This window comes from Orcinus orca, chromosome 7, assembly GCF_937001465.1.
Source record: "Orcinus orca chromosome 7, mOrcOrc1.1, whole genome shotgun sequence".
In the NCBI taxonomy this organism is placed as follows: Eukaryota; Metazoa; Chordata; class Mammalia; order Artiodactyla; family Delphinidae; genus Orcinus; species Orcinus orca.
In genome coordinates this window covers 100,328,589-100,343,726 of record NC_064565.1, presented here as the reverse complement: position 1 = coordinate 100,343,726, position 15,138 = coordinate 100,328,589, and positions in this window count along the sequence as shown.

Here is a 15,138-nt window from a genome sequence, read left to right as displayed (position 1 = left end):
ATAGGGGTGGGATAGGGAGGGTGGGAGGGAGACGCAAGAGGGAAGGGATATGGGGATACATGTATACATATAGCTGACTCACTTTGTCATACAGCAGAAAGTTATACACCATTGTAAAGCAATTACTCTAATAATGATGTTAAATTAAAAAAGAGAGAAAGAAGAGTTTGGAAAATGACTTGTGCAACTGCAAACCAGTATTTAAAATGGAAATTCAGTTCTTTGCTCCTTAATCTGCTTCTTTGAAAAGAGTCAACACATAGTTGTGTGCTGGGGAAAATACTTTAACTCCAATCCTATCGTAAATGTTTCCTCTTATAAGGGTTCATGAGCTCTGGGCTGTCTTGGAATCACAGAGATCCCTAGTTGTTTTTTTTTTTTTTAATAGATCTCTATTGGGGTATAATTGCTTCACAATACTGTGTTACTTTCTATTGTACAACAAAGTGAATCAGCCATATGCATACATATATCCCCATATCCCCGCCCTCTTGCATCTCCCTCCCATTCTCCCTATCCCACCCCTCTAGGTTGTCGCAAAGCACCGAGCTGATCTCCCTGTGCTATGCTGTTGCTTCCCACTAGCTATCTATTTTACATGATAGTGTATATATGTCGCTGCTACTCTCACTTCGCCCCAGATTCCCCCTCCCCCACCATGTCTTCAAGTTCATTCTCTATGTCTATGTCTCCATTAGTTGAGTTTCTCTTTGTGCTCATGAAGGAGGGGCTGCTTGGCTGGATTTTCATCAGCAAGTAAGCAGAAGTGTTCAATGTGAAAAGGAGTACAGAGCAGTGGGCTCTGCCACCACCCATCTCATTTGCAGCAAAGGAAGGAGAGAATTAGGGCAGGCTACTAGGTCATGGGAGTGCAGGAGGGAAGCTTCCAGCAAGAGAGGGTGAAGTTCAGTAGGTGTTAAGCCCCAAATGAGAGTGCCCACAAAGTTCTTGACAGCAGGGACCAGGTGGCAATGACCATGCAAGGTGACCCATACCTTAAGGTGAAGCACAGGCAATAGGAATAAGGGCATTTAGAGGGGGCTGTGCCTTGGAGGAGTCTGGGAAGTGTCCACACTTCCAGGAGTGGCCTGGATGTGCTCCCTGAAAGTGGTAGAGAAAAGCAGGAAGGAAATCCCAGGGTAGAGATGGGGAAGCTGGACTGCTGCCTGTGTGCAGGCAACACTGGGACAGCCGGGCTGGCTGGCTGTGATCAGTGTTGGGAGTAGGTGACACGCGTTTAGAAAAATTGTTTGGAGTATGTTATAGGAAATCCAGGGAGGTAGCATGACCCTCAAGACCACCACCAAATCAGGATAACAAAGCATTCATCCAACTCTGCCACCACTGGCCATGTGCTCATGGTCAAGTCATTCTCATTCTCTCTCTCTCTCTCTCTCTCAGCCTCACTCCTATTATTTGTGTAACAAGGTGCTTGAGAAGATCATCACAATAGTCACTATTAGTCAGGCTTTGCGCTAACATGTATTCACTCAATCCTCCAATAGCCCTGTGAAATAGGACCTGGGATTATGCCCATTTTACAGATGAGAAAACTGAGACACAGAGAAGAAATAACTTCTCTGAGTATGCACAGTTAATCAAGTAGGGGAGCTGGAATATGCAATCCTTCATTCTGCCTCTAGAGCTCATGTTCTTATCCAGTACTCCATGCTGCCTCTTCAAAATCCTCCCAAATCAGCACTAAACTTAAGCATAAAATTTAAAAGAGCTGCCATCTCCCCTGAGCAAAAATAGGACACTGGACCCTTTTTCCCCAAATGACAAAGTCACGCCTCCCTCATGCAACCTTGGATCACCCCAGACTCCTGCCCTACCCAGGAGAAAAAGTCTGCTGGATGAGCCTGGAGGGTGGGAGCATTAGTGACCGTCACTTCAGCTCCTGCAGAATTTCTGTTTCAACCATGACTGCTTAAACCATGCCTGGCTGCTGTCCTTGTCATAAGGACTGATTGTCCTTGTGCTCCAATCAGTCAATCAGACTGAGGAGTAATAATAAAAAGCAATTATTAATATGAACAAAGGCAATAGTAATGAAAAGAATGATTGAAGATCCTCCCAAGGAAGACAGGGGTCACAGAACACAGAATCATAAAATACTGTGGTCAGAAGGTTGCTTAGACATCATTCAACCCACCCTCTTTGTGTTTCTGATGAAATTGAGCTCCAAGAGGCTAGTCCCCTGCCTGAGGTCACGTAGCTCATAGAATCAGCACTCTGACTTATACCGAATTTCCTGAGTCTACTTATTAAAGATCGTGCCAGAAAAGGCAGGTGTCTTCTTTTCCAGTCCTACAAGAGTGACTCTTGCGTTCCCAGGACACACAGTGTTGCTGGCTTGGAGAGGGTGAGAAGTCTAGAACCACTGCCTCTGTGAGCTGAGAGGGGCCTCAGACCTCCACCCCACCCATACGTCAGCCTACAGAGAGTTAAAAGTCAAAAGCTCCTAGTCTTGAACCCTCGGCCTCTGTGTGGTCCTGTCCCAAGTCCAGAACAGTTTTCAAGTTCTGGCCTTTGTCCCTAGAAAAAGGGGCCACAGCACCCACAGTCCTTAGGACTTTCTCAGCTCCTGACCCTTCCAGGACCTCAAACTTCAGAAGGATGGTTTTCAGTGCATTTCTCAATATGGAAGATCACTTGTGTTAGGCTCAGAGAACACCTTCTCCACAAACGAAAAGGCTCCATTTGCCCTGGCCTCAAGTAGCCACGTGAATTAGACATATTAGTTCAAATCTCTGGGTCCCCCTTTCAACAACCATAGACTAAATGGACTTAAAAATGAATGATCACTTACCTGCCTCCTGGGAAGTACCCAGGGCCTCATTTGCCCTGGCTGTGCTATCCTCCCCTCACTGAGGTGCCCCTTCTTACTGATGAGTCTGGTTCATCTTCCCTGCCAGCCCAGGAGGCACCAGCCTTACAGGAAGACCTAGAAGGATCTGACTTGAAAATCATATAACGAAGGCTGAAATGTCAGCCACCTCTCTCTAGGCTCCCCCCGTCTCTATTTCTACTCGGTGACCCTTAGCAAGTGCTTACTTTGCTTATCAGTTTATCTGTATCACTCTGAGTGCAGTCCTTTAAGCTAAGAAGGAAAAATTAATCACAAGAAAAGTAATATATAGACCACAGTATCTGGTTGCAACTACTTGAGATAGTTACAAATATCTCAGGTGAGAATGTGGAGACAGTTGCCCTGGGACAAATGCTCTCCATCTCAGTCCTGCCTCAGTACCCGGCTCTGTTTTCACCAGCTCCCATGGACATTCTTATGTTCTGCTTCCTTCTCTTTTCTTTTTCTTATATTTTCAAAGCCCGGTCTCATTCCAAAAAAAAAAGAAAAAATGGAAGTCCTTACACTGACATTGCCCTCCAGTCCACATGCTGGAAGGCTGCCCCAAATATCTCTTAGTTTCTTCCACAAGTCATGGAGGCCATCCCACTGTGGAACCCTCTAGCATCCTTATCCATGTAACGCCTGACCTGTCTCCCTCACTACCTCCCTTCCACCTGGACATGAGCAGCTCTCCCATAAAACGTAGTACAGTCTTATTTTGAATGAGTTGGTGGCCGGGTCAGTCCATACTCCTTCCCTAGATTAATTAAGTCATATTTCTTTCGATGAATATGCAGCGTTCACTGACATTGACACAAAACTTGCTTTTTCCGAGAGAGCTTTCTCTGCAAAGACGCCTACCTTTCTTGCTGCTTGGTGTCATTCCCTGAGAGCAGCCTGCTCATGGCTTCTCCTCTGTCCCATCTTCATCCTCTAGTCTTCTCTTCCCCTTCACAGTGTGATACTAACTGTGCTTTCTGGAAGAAAAAAATCAAGTCTTTTTTTTTTTTTTTTTAAGCTGAGCACAAAAGGGAAGAATGTGTAGGGACCAAGGGTTATTTAGCAACTTCTTAAAGAAATCAGAGCAAATTCTCATCTGCCTGTCTCAACATTTCTCTTAGAATAAGAACCCTATGAGAAATGTTGAGACAGGCAGATAAAAAAACGGTCATGAAGAACTGTTAAGGGGTAAGACGGGAATAAAGACACAGACCTACTAGAGAATGGATTTGAGGATTATGGGGAGGGGGAAGGGTAAGCTGGGACAAAGTGAGAGAGTGGCATGGACGTATATACACTACCAAACGTAAAACAGATAGCTAGTGGGAAGCAGCCGCATAGCACAGGGAGATCAGCTCGGTGCCTTGTGACCACCTAGAGGGGTGGGATAGGGAGGGTGGGAAGGAGACGCAAGAGGGAAGAGATATGGGAACATATGTATATGTATAACTGATTCACTTTGTTATAAAGCAGAAACTAACACACATTGTAAAGCAATTATACTCCAATAAAGATGTTAAAAAAAAAAAGAACCCTAGGGCTGAAAGGAACTGGGAGGAATTATTCATGCTTCAGGGCAAGACCTCCCTGTGACCGTGTCAAACAGCTGGCCTCTGCTTTCTGAAGTTTCTTTAGGGATGGAGCCCTCAGTAGTTTTCCTTTCGCCTTTCATCACAGGCTGTCACAATTCTGGCTGCAGGAAGTGGTTTCTTAACATCTGACTTTCATTCCTGGGGCATCAACACCACCCGCTCAGCCTCTGATACTCACAACTTTCCATCACTCTCTCATCCTGGGGGGGATGTCCCGTCAGCTTCATCTGGTAGGACCTCAGACTCCCAGGAGAGGAGCCAGCCAGAGCAGGGATGGGAGAGAGGGTGGGAGCCAAGGCAAACCACAGGTCCATGCCTGGCTGGAGGGGGAATCTTACTAGGGGTGTGAGTGGGAATGTGGGCCAGGGGGGCTCGACTTTCAGGACTTTTAAGAAGAAGCCAGAAATCCAGATTTTTGAGTGACATCTCCCGCTTTCCACATCTTCTCCAGTGAGATCCATGACTATGGAACACAGGACACCTGACATTTTTTTACATTTTTTTATAATTGAAAAATATTTGACATGTAACATTGTGTAAGTTTAAGGTATACAACATGTTGATTTGATAATTTATATATTGCAATATGATTGCCATTGTAGTACCTGACTCTTAATCCTTCCCCAAAGTGCTTTCCAAGGAGTTAATGAGCAAATGAGTCTCTGATTCCTGACAGATACAGGAAAGCTCCCTTGAGCCCTTGTCCTTTCAGTGGAATTTCTCCCAGGACCAACCCCAATGGTTCTTCCGTGGTCACAAGCCAGAGACCCCAGGCTGGAAGCTCACAAAGGCTATAATGAAAGTCTTTAAACTTTCTGCAGCCCCGAAGTACTGGACATTTGTGTGTGGAACATTTTTTTTTTTTAAATAAATTTATTTATTTATTTATTTTTGGCTGTGTTGGGTCTTCGTTTCTGTGCGTGGGCTTTCTCCCGTTGCGGCGAGCGGGGGCCCCTCTTCATTGCGGTGCGCGGGCCTCTTACTGTCGCAGCCTCTCCCGTTGCGGAGCACAGGCTCCAGACGTGCAGGCTCAGTAGTTGTGGCTCACGGGCCTAGCCACTCCACGGCATGTGGGATCCTCCCGGACCGGGGCACGAACCCGTGTTTCCTGCACTGGCAGGCAGATTCTTAACCACTGCGCCACCAGGGAAGCCCTGTGGAACATTTTTTGACTTCAACTTTCCCCCAGACACCATGAAGTCCAGGAGTTATATTAATCGATCATTCTAGCTAAGGTGTAGGTTCTAAACACACACACTTAATCGCCCCTAAATGACTGGTCTCTACAGAAACCTGGTTTACAGCCCAGAATCCAAACGGGAGGAATCTTCTTCACTTTGTCCTCACAGTTCTATTGGCATTTCATGGGGAAAAGTACACATAGTTCATGAGTAAGTTTTTTAGAAAACACAAAATCATAGAGCTCAGGGAGGGAAAGTGACAAATGGGGGCCTAGTTTGGAGAAAATCTGGATCGAAACCTGAGGTTAGCCAGCACCGCTGGTCATGGTGGTGGAGGAATTATTAACCCCAAGTGAAACCCTGGCAAATCGCTCCCCATGCCTGGCCCTGCTGATGCCCTAAAGCATGTTTCCTATCTGGGGGACCCCCAGCGAAACGGTCTTGTATTTGGGTTAAACAATTGTGTGTATACAAGCAGCTGCTTAGAGCTAATTATTATTATTAGGTAAACAGCACACTTTCTGACTTTCCCCTTGATGAGATTAAGTGATTCTGGTTCCAGGGAACAACAGATCAAAGTGAAATTCTGACAGCCTGCCCAGGGGTTGAGGGCCTTCAGAAAAGGAGGGAGGGCTGGGCTCCAGGAGAGGCACTGCTCCAGCAACATAAAGGGCCTGTGAAAGCGAATCTTGGTTTGGGGCTGAAAGCAGAAAGACGAGCACTCCTGGGGGTGGAGTGGGAGAAGCCGAGGAGGACGGGCTGGGAAGAGCTTCGGACTGAGGGAGGCCAGAGGCCCCAGAAGTGGCCGAAACTGTGTCTTCAGGGGATTTTGCCCCCAGAGTTGCTACAAACACAGCACACCGCATAGACTACACACACATACCATACGCACCTACCATGCATACACACATGTACCAAAACACCACAGAGCACACACACACACCATACACAAAGACCACACATACCATATACACACATACATACTACACAGAGACTGTGCACAGACACACCACACATAGAAACATCCCACAAGCACACTCACACGTCATGAGGGCTGGGTGTCCAGGAAGGATGCAACCCCTGTAAAGACAGTAGGGAAAGGGAGGGCAGTGAGGAGGAAGGTGCATACCCAGACTACAGGCATGCGTTCACATCCCGAGATGTTAAACGTACAGTTAAAGCCAAATGAAGTATAACAGAGAGCGGAAGATGGGAGGCTGGTTTGTAATCTCTGCTCTCGACCCCCTATACTCCCACCAGAACCAGCTCCAGAACTGTATTCTCCCCCTGCAGGAACGCCCTCACCCTTCTAATCTGAGCTAGAAAGTGAGGAATAGCAAGGGCTCTGAGTGGCACGGCTAATAACCGATACCTGCTACATGTGTATTCATTCCTTTCATCCTCTCAAGAGCCCATGAGATGAATACAGTGTTTGAGAAAATTGAAGCTCAGGGACGCTGAGGAACGTCTCCAAGCTAGAAATCAGTGATTCATCTGACCTTATCACACTGGCCCAGGTTCATGATGGGAGTAAAGAAGGCCACCATGTTTCCCACCAAAGTCCACCAGTATCTATACTGGAGTATCACCTTCCGTACATTTAGAAAAAACATATATGTGTATATTACCTTATACGTATGTATGTATCAGTCACTTACACATCTAACCTATGATTTCATAGGTATTTTTTAAAGACAAGAATAAATAAAACAAAGCATATTGGCTTAAAGTTGCTTTAAAGAATATACTAGATAAATATAAAATATTAGGTAAATAATAGCACAGGTGGTGCAGAAATATGGCACAAATCGAGAGACTGGTTTGCAAATGGTTGGTTCTGGGAAACCCTCACTGGCCTACAGGACAGCTCTGACAATCGGGTGCCTCCTTTCACTGAGCTGAGTTTGCCCCCATAGCATCCACCCTTTAAATCGGATGTATCTTCCTGAGTGGTAGGCTGAAAATCTGATCTTCCATAGGCTGGATTTAAAACCTCAAAGCCAGGAAAGGGCCATGAAGACCCTTTTCTTGTCCACACTCGGCACATCATCTGTAATAGTCCGGATCCAGACACCCACTCTGCCTGCCTGCTCTCCCATCTCTAGTTTCTGAGGTTTGACCAGAGTCTCCTCTTGTCCGACTTTCCAGTTACACATTTCAAACTGTGGAAATGGAAGCAGTTCCTGCCACCTTAGCATCTGGACCACAGCAAAGGTCAAGGAACTCAAGATCAATCACACTTATGAAACTGTCAACAGAAGCACATGCTTGTGGAAAATAATATAAAAGAATTTTAAGGAGGTGGGCCAGGCTCGGAATTACACAGGAGGCCCAGGGTCTGCACAGTTTTCATCAGGAGCTGCGTCTTGGAGGTAGCCAGCCGTAAACAGCGGTTTAAAGCAAAGGAGCAATGTGTTAGGGTGGGTTCAGGAACGTGTCAGGCCAAAGCAGGCGTGTGAGGGATTGAGCAGAGCCAACAACGCAGGAACAGAAACTGGTGCCGGTGAGAGGAGACAGGCAGACAAAACATACAGAGCAGCAAGTCACCGTGCCTAGAACCAGTGGCTCTACTTGAGCAAGAAGAATCACTTACAGGACCTTTAAAACTACAGATGCCCTGGTGCCTCCCAGACTGATTGGTTCAGAAGGTCTGGACAAGCGTCAGTAAGTTTCTTGTTTGTTTACTTGTTAACTCCTCTGATGATTTAATGTGCAGCCAGAGTTCAGACGATTGAGTTATTGAGTATAAGATGCTGGGTATACAACTAATGCTGGGGAAACAAAACAGATGTGATCCCTGCCCTCATAGTGCCTTAGAGCATGGGAGAAGAGATAAACATTAAACACAAAATAAACCCTCAGTTACAAATTGTGGTTTCGGCTACACAGGAAGAGAACAGGGTGGAGGATGTGTGCGTCGTGGAGAATGGAGCATCTCTCCAATTTCTGGAAGAAGGTACTTAACAGTAATAAACACCGTGGAATTCAGTTACATGAAATCATAATTGTGACTAACACTTCGGTTGTGCAACAATACAAACAGCTGCAAGATTCAATCAAGATTTTAAATTAAAAGAAATAAGTAAAATTGGGGCAGAAACCATAAAGAGGATGAAAGGATTGCCCAAGAGGAGTCTCTGAGACAGAGACGGAGGAGTCAGCTGGTTCAGCCTGGAGAAGAGGAGGCCGGGGCAGAGGGGCGTGTGAGAAGTCGGCTCACTTCCTGAGTTTTCTTACCAGTGAGAAACCTGAGTTTTAGCTTCTTCGAGAATTACGCAGGGGGCTTCCCTGGCGGCGCAGTGGTTGAGAGTCCGCCTGCCGATGCAGGGGACGCGGGTTCGTGCCCCGGTCCGGGAAGATCCCACATGCTGCAGCGCGGCTGGGCCCGTGAGCCATGGCCGCTGAGCCTGTGCGTCCGGAGCCTGTGCTCCGCAACGGGAGAGGCCACAACAGTGAGAGGCCTGCGTACCGCAAAAAAAAAAAAAGAATTACGCAGGAGTTGGAAGAGGATGATCTTAGGTTACCATAACTTGGGGTTGTAATTGAAATGCTGTAATGTTGGATATGTGGGAAATGGTGTTTGGGGGAAGAAATCAGGGAAGCAGAATAGAGCCTAATGCATAGACGTCTCCCTAAGCACCTTAGCTGGTGATATCATAGGTGGAATTGATTTATTTAAAAATAGACTTTATATAAAGTACCTGTCCAGGGTGCTTAACGTCTTTGAGTCTCAGTTTCCTCATTCATAAAATAGAAACAAGATCCTGAGCTCCCTCATGGGAATTTGGTGAAGATACACTGAATGCTTATTGGGTTTCAAAGGCTGTGCTACACTTCCCTGAGCCTCATTATGAAAGGAGCTATCATCCACAAGCATTGATTGTGCATGGCCGCACTGTGGTTCACAGTTTGTAAATGTTACCTGTTTGATTCCTCCCAACAAACTCAGTACCCTGAGCTGGGCATGATTTTCTTCATTTTCAGATGAGAAAAACTGCAGCTCAGGAAATTATTCTAAGACCAAGAGCTAAGAAAACGGTGGAGTTGACATTTAAATCCAGGTGGTCAGACCCCTCCGGATCAGGACCGTTCCAGAGGATAATGCCAGAGAGAATTGGTAGAACAGGATCTGGGGGAGAGTGAAGATGAGAGAGGAAGGAGAGGGAGAGGGAATGAGGAGGAAAGAGAAACAGAATGAGCGAGAGAGAGAATGAGAGGGGAGGGCAAGGCCCACGGAGGGAGGGACAGCCTGACTGCAGGTGATGGGCAAAGTCTGGTATTCGGCCGCCTCACTGAGGCATTCATGGAATGGCCCCCTCCGTCTGCTGACACTTCTGCTTTCAGGGTTCAGGGAGCTCTACTCAGTTTCCTGAAGCCGCAGCCCCTCCCCTCAACCCCCTCCTTGTTCTTCTTCTTTTCACAGCCTCTCCCAGGTCCCAAGGTTTGAGGGAAGCCTGTGCTCCGGATGCCTCTGGTTTGCTCAGACAATTGCTTCATTGCTATTTAAGAGAACTGATGCAAGGGACCTTTAACACATGTCGGTTACACCGACATCCGAAAAGAGAAATAGACTTCCTCTCATGAATGGGAAATTCCTCTCACAGCAGTTATGCTGAGAAGGAAGCATGGGCAGGTGGGCCTCAGCCATGGGCCCGAGGGACCAGTTCTGTGGCTTGTCTTCCTCTAGAGGCTGGTCAGCATCGTGGAGGCAATTCCCGAGGGTCCTTAGGGCTCACTGGCCTTGAGTGAATCTTCCCTCCCAGTATAAAAAGGGGTGGGAGATCCCTAAGTAATTTTCCCTTTGCAGGTTCTAAAGCAGCCCCAGGTACCAACTCCTGCCCGCTGGGCTGCCCCTGAAGGCAAATGGCCCTCCTCCACTCCTCCATGGGGCAGGTGGTGGGAGGAATACGTTATCATCCCCGGTGTTAGAACTGATTACTGATCTTTAATTCTCCACAGACCAGGCTCCCCTTTTGCCCACACCTGTGGAAGACCCATCTCACTCAAGCTAGCATGCCTGTGCCCAAGTTCATCAGCCAGGATAGGTTGCATGGCCCCCAGATAGGGTCAGGCTACATTGCTGTTCCGTTTCCAAGGAAATTCTCTGATGCAACATCACATGTCCAGTAACTCTGATGACCCAAATCTTGGGTCAAATGTCACCTTCCCAGGGGTCCCTCCCAACAACCTTCCCAAACGTGATCCCACACCCTTTCCCAGGCTCTCTCTGTGGCATGCTGCCCTGTTTTGTTTTCTTCACAGCACTATCCTGACTTGAAGTTCTTATTTCTTTAACTCAGGCCACCATATTGATGGACTCCTCCCACCATCAGCATCACTCTCAGTCTCTACAGTAACCCTCATGCCTAGAACGAGGCAGGGTCATAGTAGACATGTGACAACATCCATACCACACGTGAAGGAAGGACGTAGGGGTCAGTCTCAGAGCCCAGGTGCCCCAAAGCCCCACTCCTCTCTCCTACGGCCCTCTCTTGCCTTAGTCCTAGCTCCAAGGTGTCTGCCTTCCTCCCCTCGTTGTTATTGTGAAAAGCACTAGACCCAGAAAGCCATCCCCTCTGGTTGTAAGTCCTTCTTTGCCATTTTCTGGCTGTGAGCTTTTCTGTAAATTATACAACTACAACTGTAATCACGCACATGACAATAGCATTATTTTGAGGAGTAAATGAAATACCTATACATCTGGGCCTGGTGTACATGAAGCAGTCAGTGAGTGTGAATTGCCTCACATTCTTCTCTTTGTTTCTCTCCTCTCCTCTTTTTCCTTCCTTATAACTTAATTCCCTGCCTTTCTCTTAACCTTTACTCTCTACTCATAAAGATGCTGCCAGAGTTTTCAGCAGGATTTATGTCCTTGAATTGGACGGACTGAGGTAGACCTGAATGCTGGGGAAGTTGCCTCTTCCGAGGGGAAGACACGTTTAAGGCAGATGTTCTGAAAAATGTCAATGTCAAGACCCAGGAGGAGCCCAGAGAGAGGGGCTGGAGGGGTGCCCAGCCGGAGTCTGCCCAGCCCTGAGATTCAGGAACACGTTCAGACCAGTAGTTCTTGAGATCCTGCCCTACTTATTCTGGAAACCACTGTGTGTGCACGGTTGGGCAGGTAAATTTGAACATATTTATTGTACCAATGTGAGGTGGGAAAAAGAATCCAGGGATGGGAATGAAGACTTGTTTCCACACCCCACCCCTCCCAGCTCTGCCATTAGCTGGTTACGGGGTCTAGGAAAAGTCCATCCTGCTCTCTGGACCTCAGCTTGCCCTCTGACAGTTAAAGTGAGACTGAAGGTCTTGATGGTGTCTTCTAGCTCTGACAAGCCATGGCTAAACCTGACCAAAACGTTTTCTGTAGCCATTTTATAAAAGAGAGTGGAAGCAGAGAGCAGAAGCAGCTCAGAGAAGCCCCCTTTGCAGGGGTTTTTGTTTTATTTTGCCTTTTGTTCCCATAAACTTACTTATCTGCAGCACAGATTCTGTTCGGCTGGTATTGGTGTTTTTACTGCCCTGCATTGGGGGGACTTGTACTACTTTGCATGGCTATCTGAATTTTCTCCATCCAGCTTTGCCAGGGTCTCACTTTCTCTCTAGTGGAAGCTGTTCTCAGCATACAGGAGCTTGCAGTTTCTTAGAGGTGCCTGTAGATGGACTTGCCTCTTTTCTGCTATACACATCCGAAGCCACGGCAACCTTCTCTGGGCCAAAACCACTTACTAATTAATACATTTCACAGGGTGAATAGAGCCCTGGCACCACTGCCAGCCCAGGGCAGCTCCCAAAGCCACGGGCCTTGTCCGGTGCCCAGAAAGAGCCCTGCCTGGAGGCAGTCAGTGCCAGTTTTCCTCCAGGCCAGTATCTCAGCCTTCTCATTTGAACCCGGGAATGTGTTGCTGCCAGCATCCCCCAGGGCCCCCAACTCTATCATTCTCTCCTTCACCTGCTTCCATTTCCAAGGAAACACAGGTCACAGTCCTGTGGCACCTGATCTATTTTTCATTCTCTCCTTCTCTGGGAAGAATGATGGATTGACTCTGGAAAACCCATTAGGGAAGGGCTGGGCTGTCCTGCATTTCCATCAGGGCTGTCCAGGTGAATTTGAGTCAAGCCGCTGAGAGCCATTTAGCTGCGGCACCATCTCTGCGGGGCACCATGTTTATTTGGGCTGCTGACCCTGGTCTTAGAGAAAAAGATGAAGGATTAATGACACTCATTGTCCAAGACCCTTCCCCCATCCATCTTTACTAGAGACTTTTTGGAGCCTCTTTCATTCATTTACAGTTTGTTGAGAAGCACCCAGTGCCTCCAATGGACCAGCCCACTCTACCTTGCATTCTAGGTAGCATCCTTTCTTGCCTGTCTGTGCCAAGCCAGCCAGCAGGCACAGGTCTCCAAACTTCCCAATTTGAGTGAGTTCCTAAATTGCTGGAAAGCCAAAAAAGAGGTCAGAAGGATAGGGGGCCAGAGTGATGGTCCTGTTTTATCATAGCATTGGTTTGCCTAGGGAAGGGCTTTTGTTTTAACCTCACAGTGGATGGTGATTGAGCCTGCAGGCTGATGCGTTTCCCTCTCAATTCTTCAGATAAGGATCTAGCTCTGCAAGGATGGAAGATGAAATTTTCGGCTTCCTTAATAAGGATCAGACCATTGTATTCATCCAGCTCAGTCTTACATGGCAGAGCAATTACTTTCCCCTCCACCTCTCACTCCTCTTATGTCCTGCAACTACATTTATCAGTGGTCTACTTATTTTCAAAGACCCAGCCAAAACCTCACTTTCTCCATGAACCATCTAGCCCCTACAGTTCCCTGCAATGTCTCCTTTATTTTCTAGTGTCATTCTTCAAATGACTATATTACCATAATTACCATTCAACTCTTGTGCTTTTAACCTCTTCATCTGCTCTACTGAATGTCCAGCTTTTTTTGTAAGACACCATGCCTTATATGTCTTTGCATTCCCTGTAATGGCTAGAAAAGAGCTGCTCACATCATAAACTATTATTAAATATGTCCTAGTTATGCCAGGACAGAAATATCAGCTTGCTTGATACTTACATTTCTGCAGGTAAAATAATAAATTGACTTTCCCCTTCAGATCAAGCATATTCACTTCAGACAGGTGGCCAAATTAGGTGTTAAACACTGGTGAGTCACCCAGAGCTAGAAAGATGCCCAAATGCTAACTGGGAAAATCTTGACCAAGCCAATCAGGGGCTTCAGGACCTTCTTTTTGATAGCAGCACCAGCCCCAAGGACTAATACCTTCTTTTCAGAGTGATGTTGACATGTCAAAGAAATTAATGGTCCTATGTCAACTGGGAACAATGTGTTCATATGGTAACTCTTAGGCTGGCCCTCACCATGCCTCCACCAAAACGATAAAATAGTAATAATAATAATTGCACTATATTTTCAAACTAAAGAGCATTAAGAATGATAACTTTTCATTTTCTTGGTATTATCCACCTGGTTTTCACTATAGCATGTTTGTGATATAAAAAATAACTCTAAAGTATGATGTCAGAGAAAATGGAAGAGACATTTAGAATTTTTCAAAATATGAAAGTGGCCACCTAATATTTCACCTCCTCTTCTCAGCCTGTGCTAGAAACAAACAGCCCTTTACCTCTAAAGTACTTCATTCTGTGTACAAAGAGAACTATTAAGCTCTGCTAATTATATCAGAATTCAGATGACATCTCAGGGTCTCAGTTTCTTCATCAGTAGCATATGAAATTGCACTAGACACTATCTCCAATTCTATCCCATTTTTCATTAAAGTTTCCCTTTTATACTTGCTAGTCTCTCTTTACTCTCTTTGGCATGGTTTGGAAAAGGAAAGTCTATTTAAGGTTTTCCTTGGGGATAAGGTCCATGTTACAAGGGAAAACAAAAAGAGATGAGGTGTCATCACATCAATTCCTTGGCACTAGCAAAGGTGGGGTAGATAGGAAAGGGAGAGTACAAATTAGGGTGAAAATTATGTTCTATATTTAGCAGAATTGTGAAATGGGCAAAATTGTCCTAGAGCCCTGCATACACAGCTCCAATGCCCCTACCACCAAGATCCATTTCCCTCCACACTGGAATAGACCAATGCCTGGAAAAAGATGATCAAGGTGGAGGAAGGGAGGATGGTAAAAAGAGCTAAGGAAATGGCTCCCAAACTTGGGCTTAGTCTTGTGGACCTACAAACATTTAACAGTTCATGTTGGGAAAAAAGCTTCAGGCTGATCGTTGTCAACAAAGAGTCAACAGCTAGAAAGAGTCTTCCTGGAGCTGCTTTGTGTGTCCAATCTTCCTCCTTTGGGAGCAGGTGTCATGATACAGAGGGCAGTGTGATGTAATAGAATTTTATACCTGAGCTGGACCTGAACTGCAAGCTGCCATTTGTGTTCAAGGATCTGCCATGAACACAAATTTTGGGAGCCTCCAGAGTCATATTAGTAAAATGAACTTGAAGATGAACTTGATCTTCAAGATTCTCCCAAGTCTT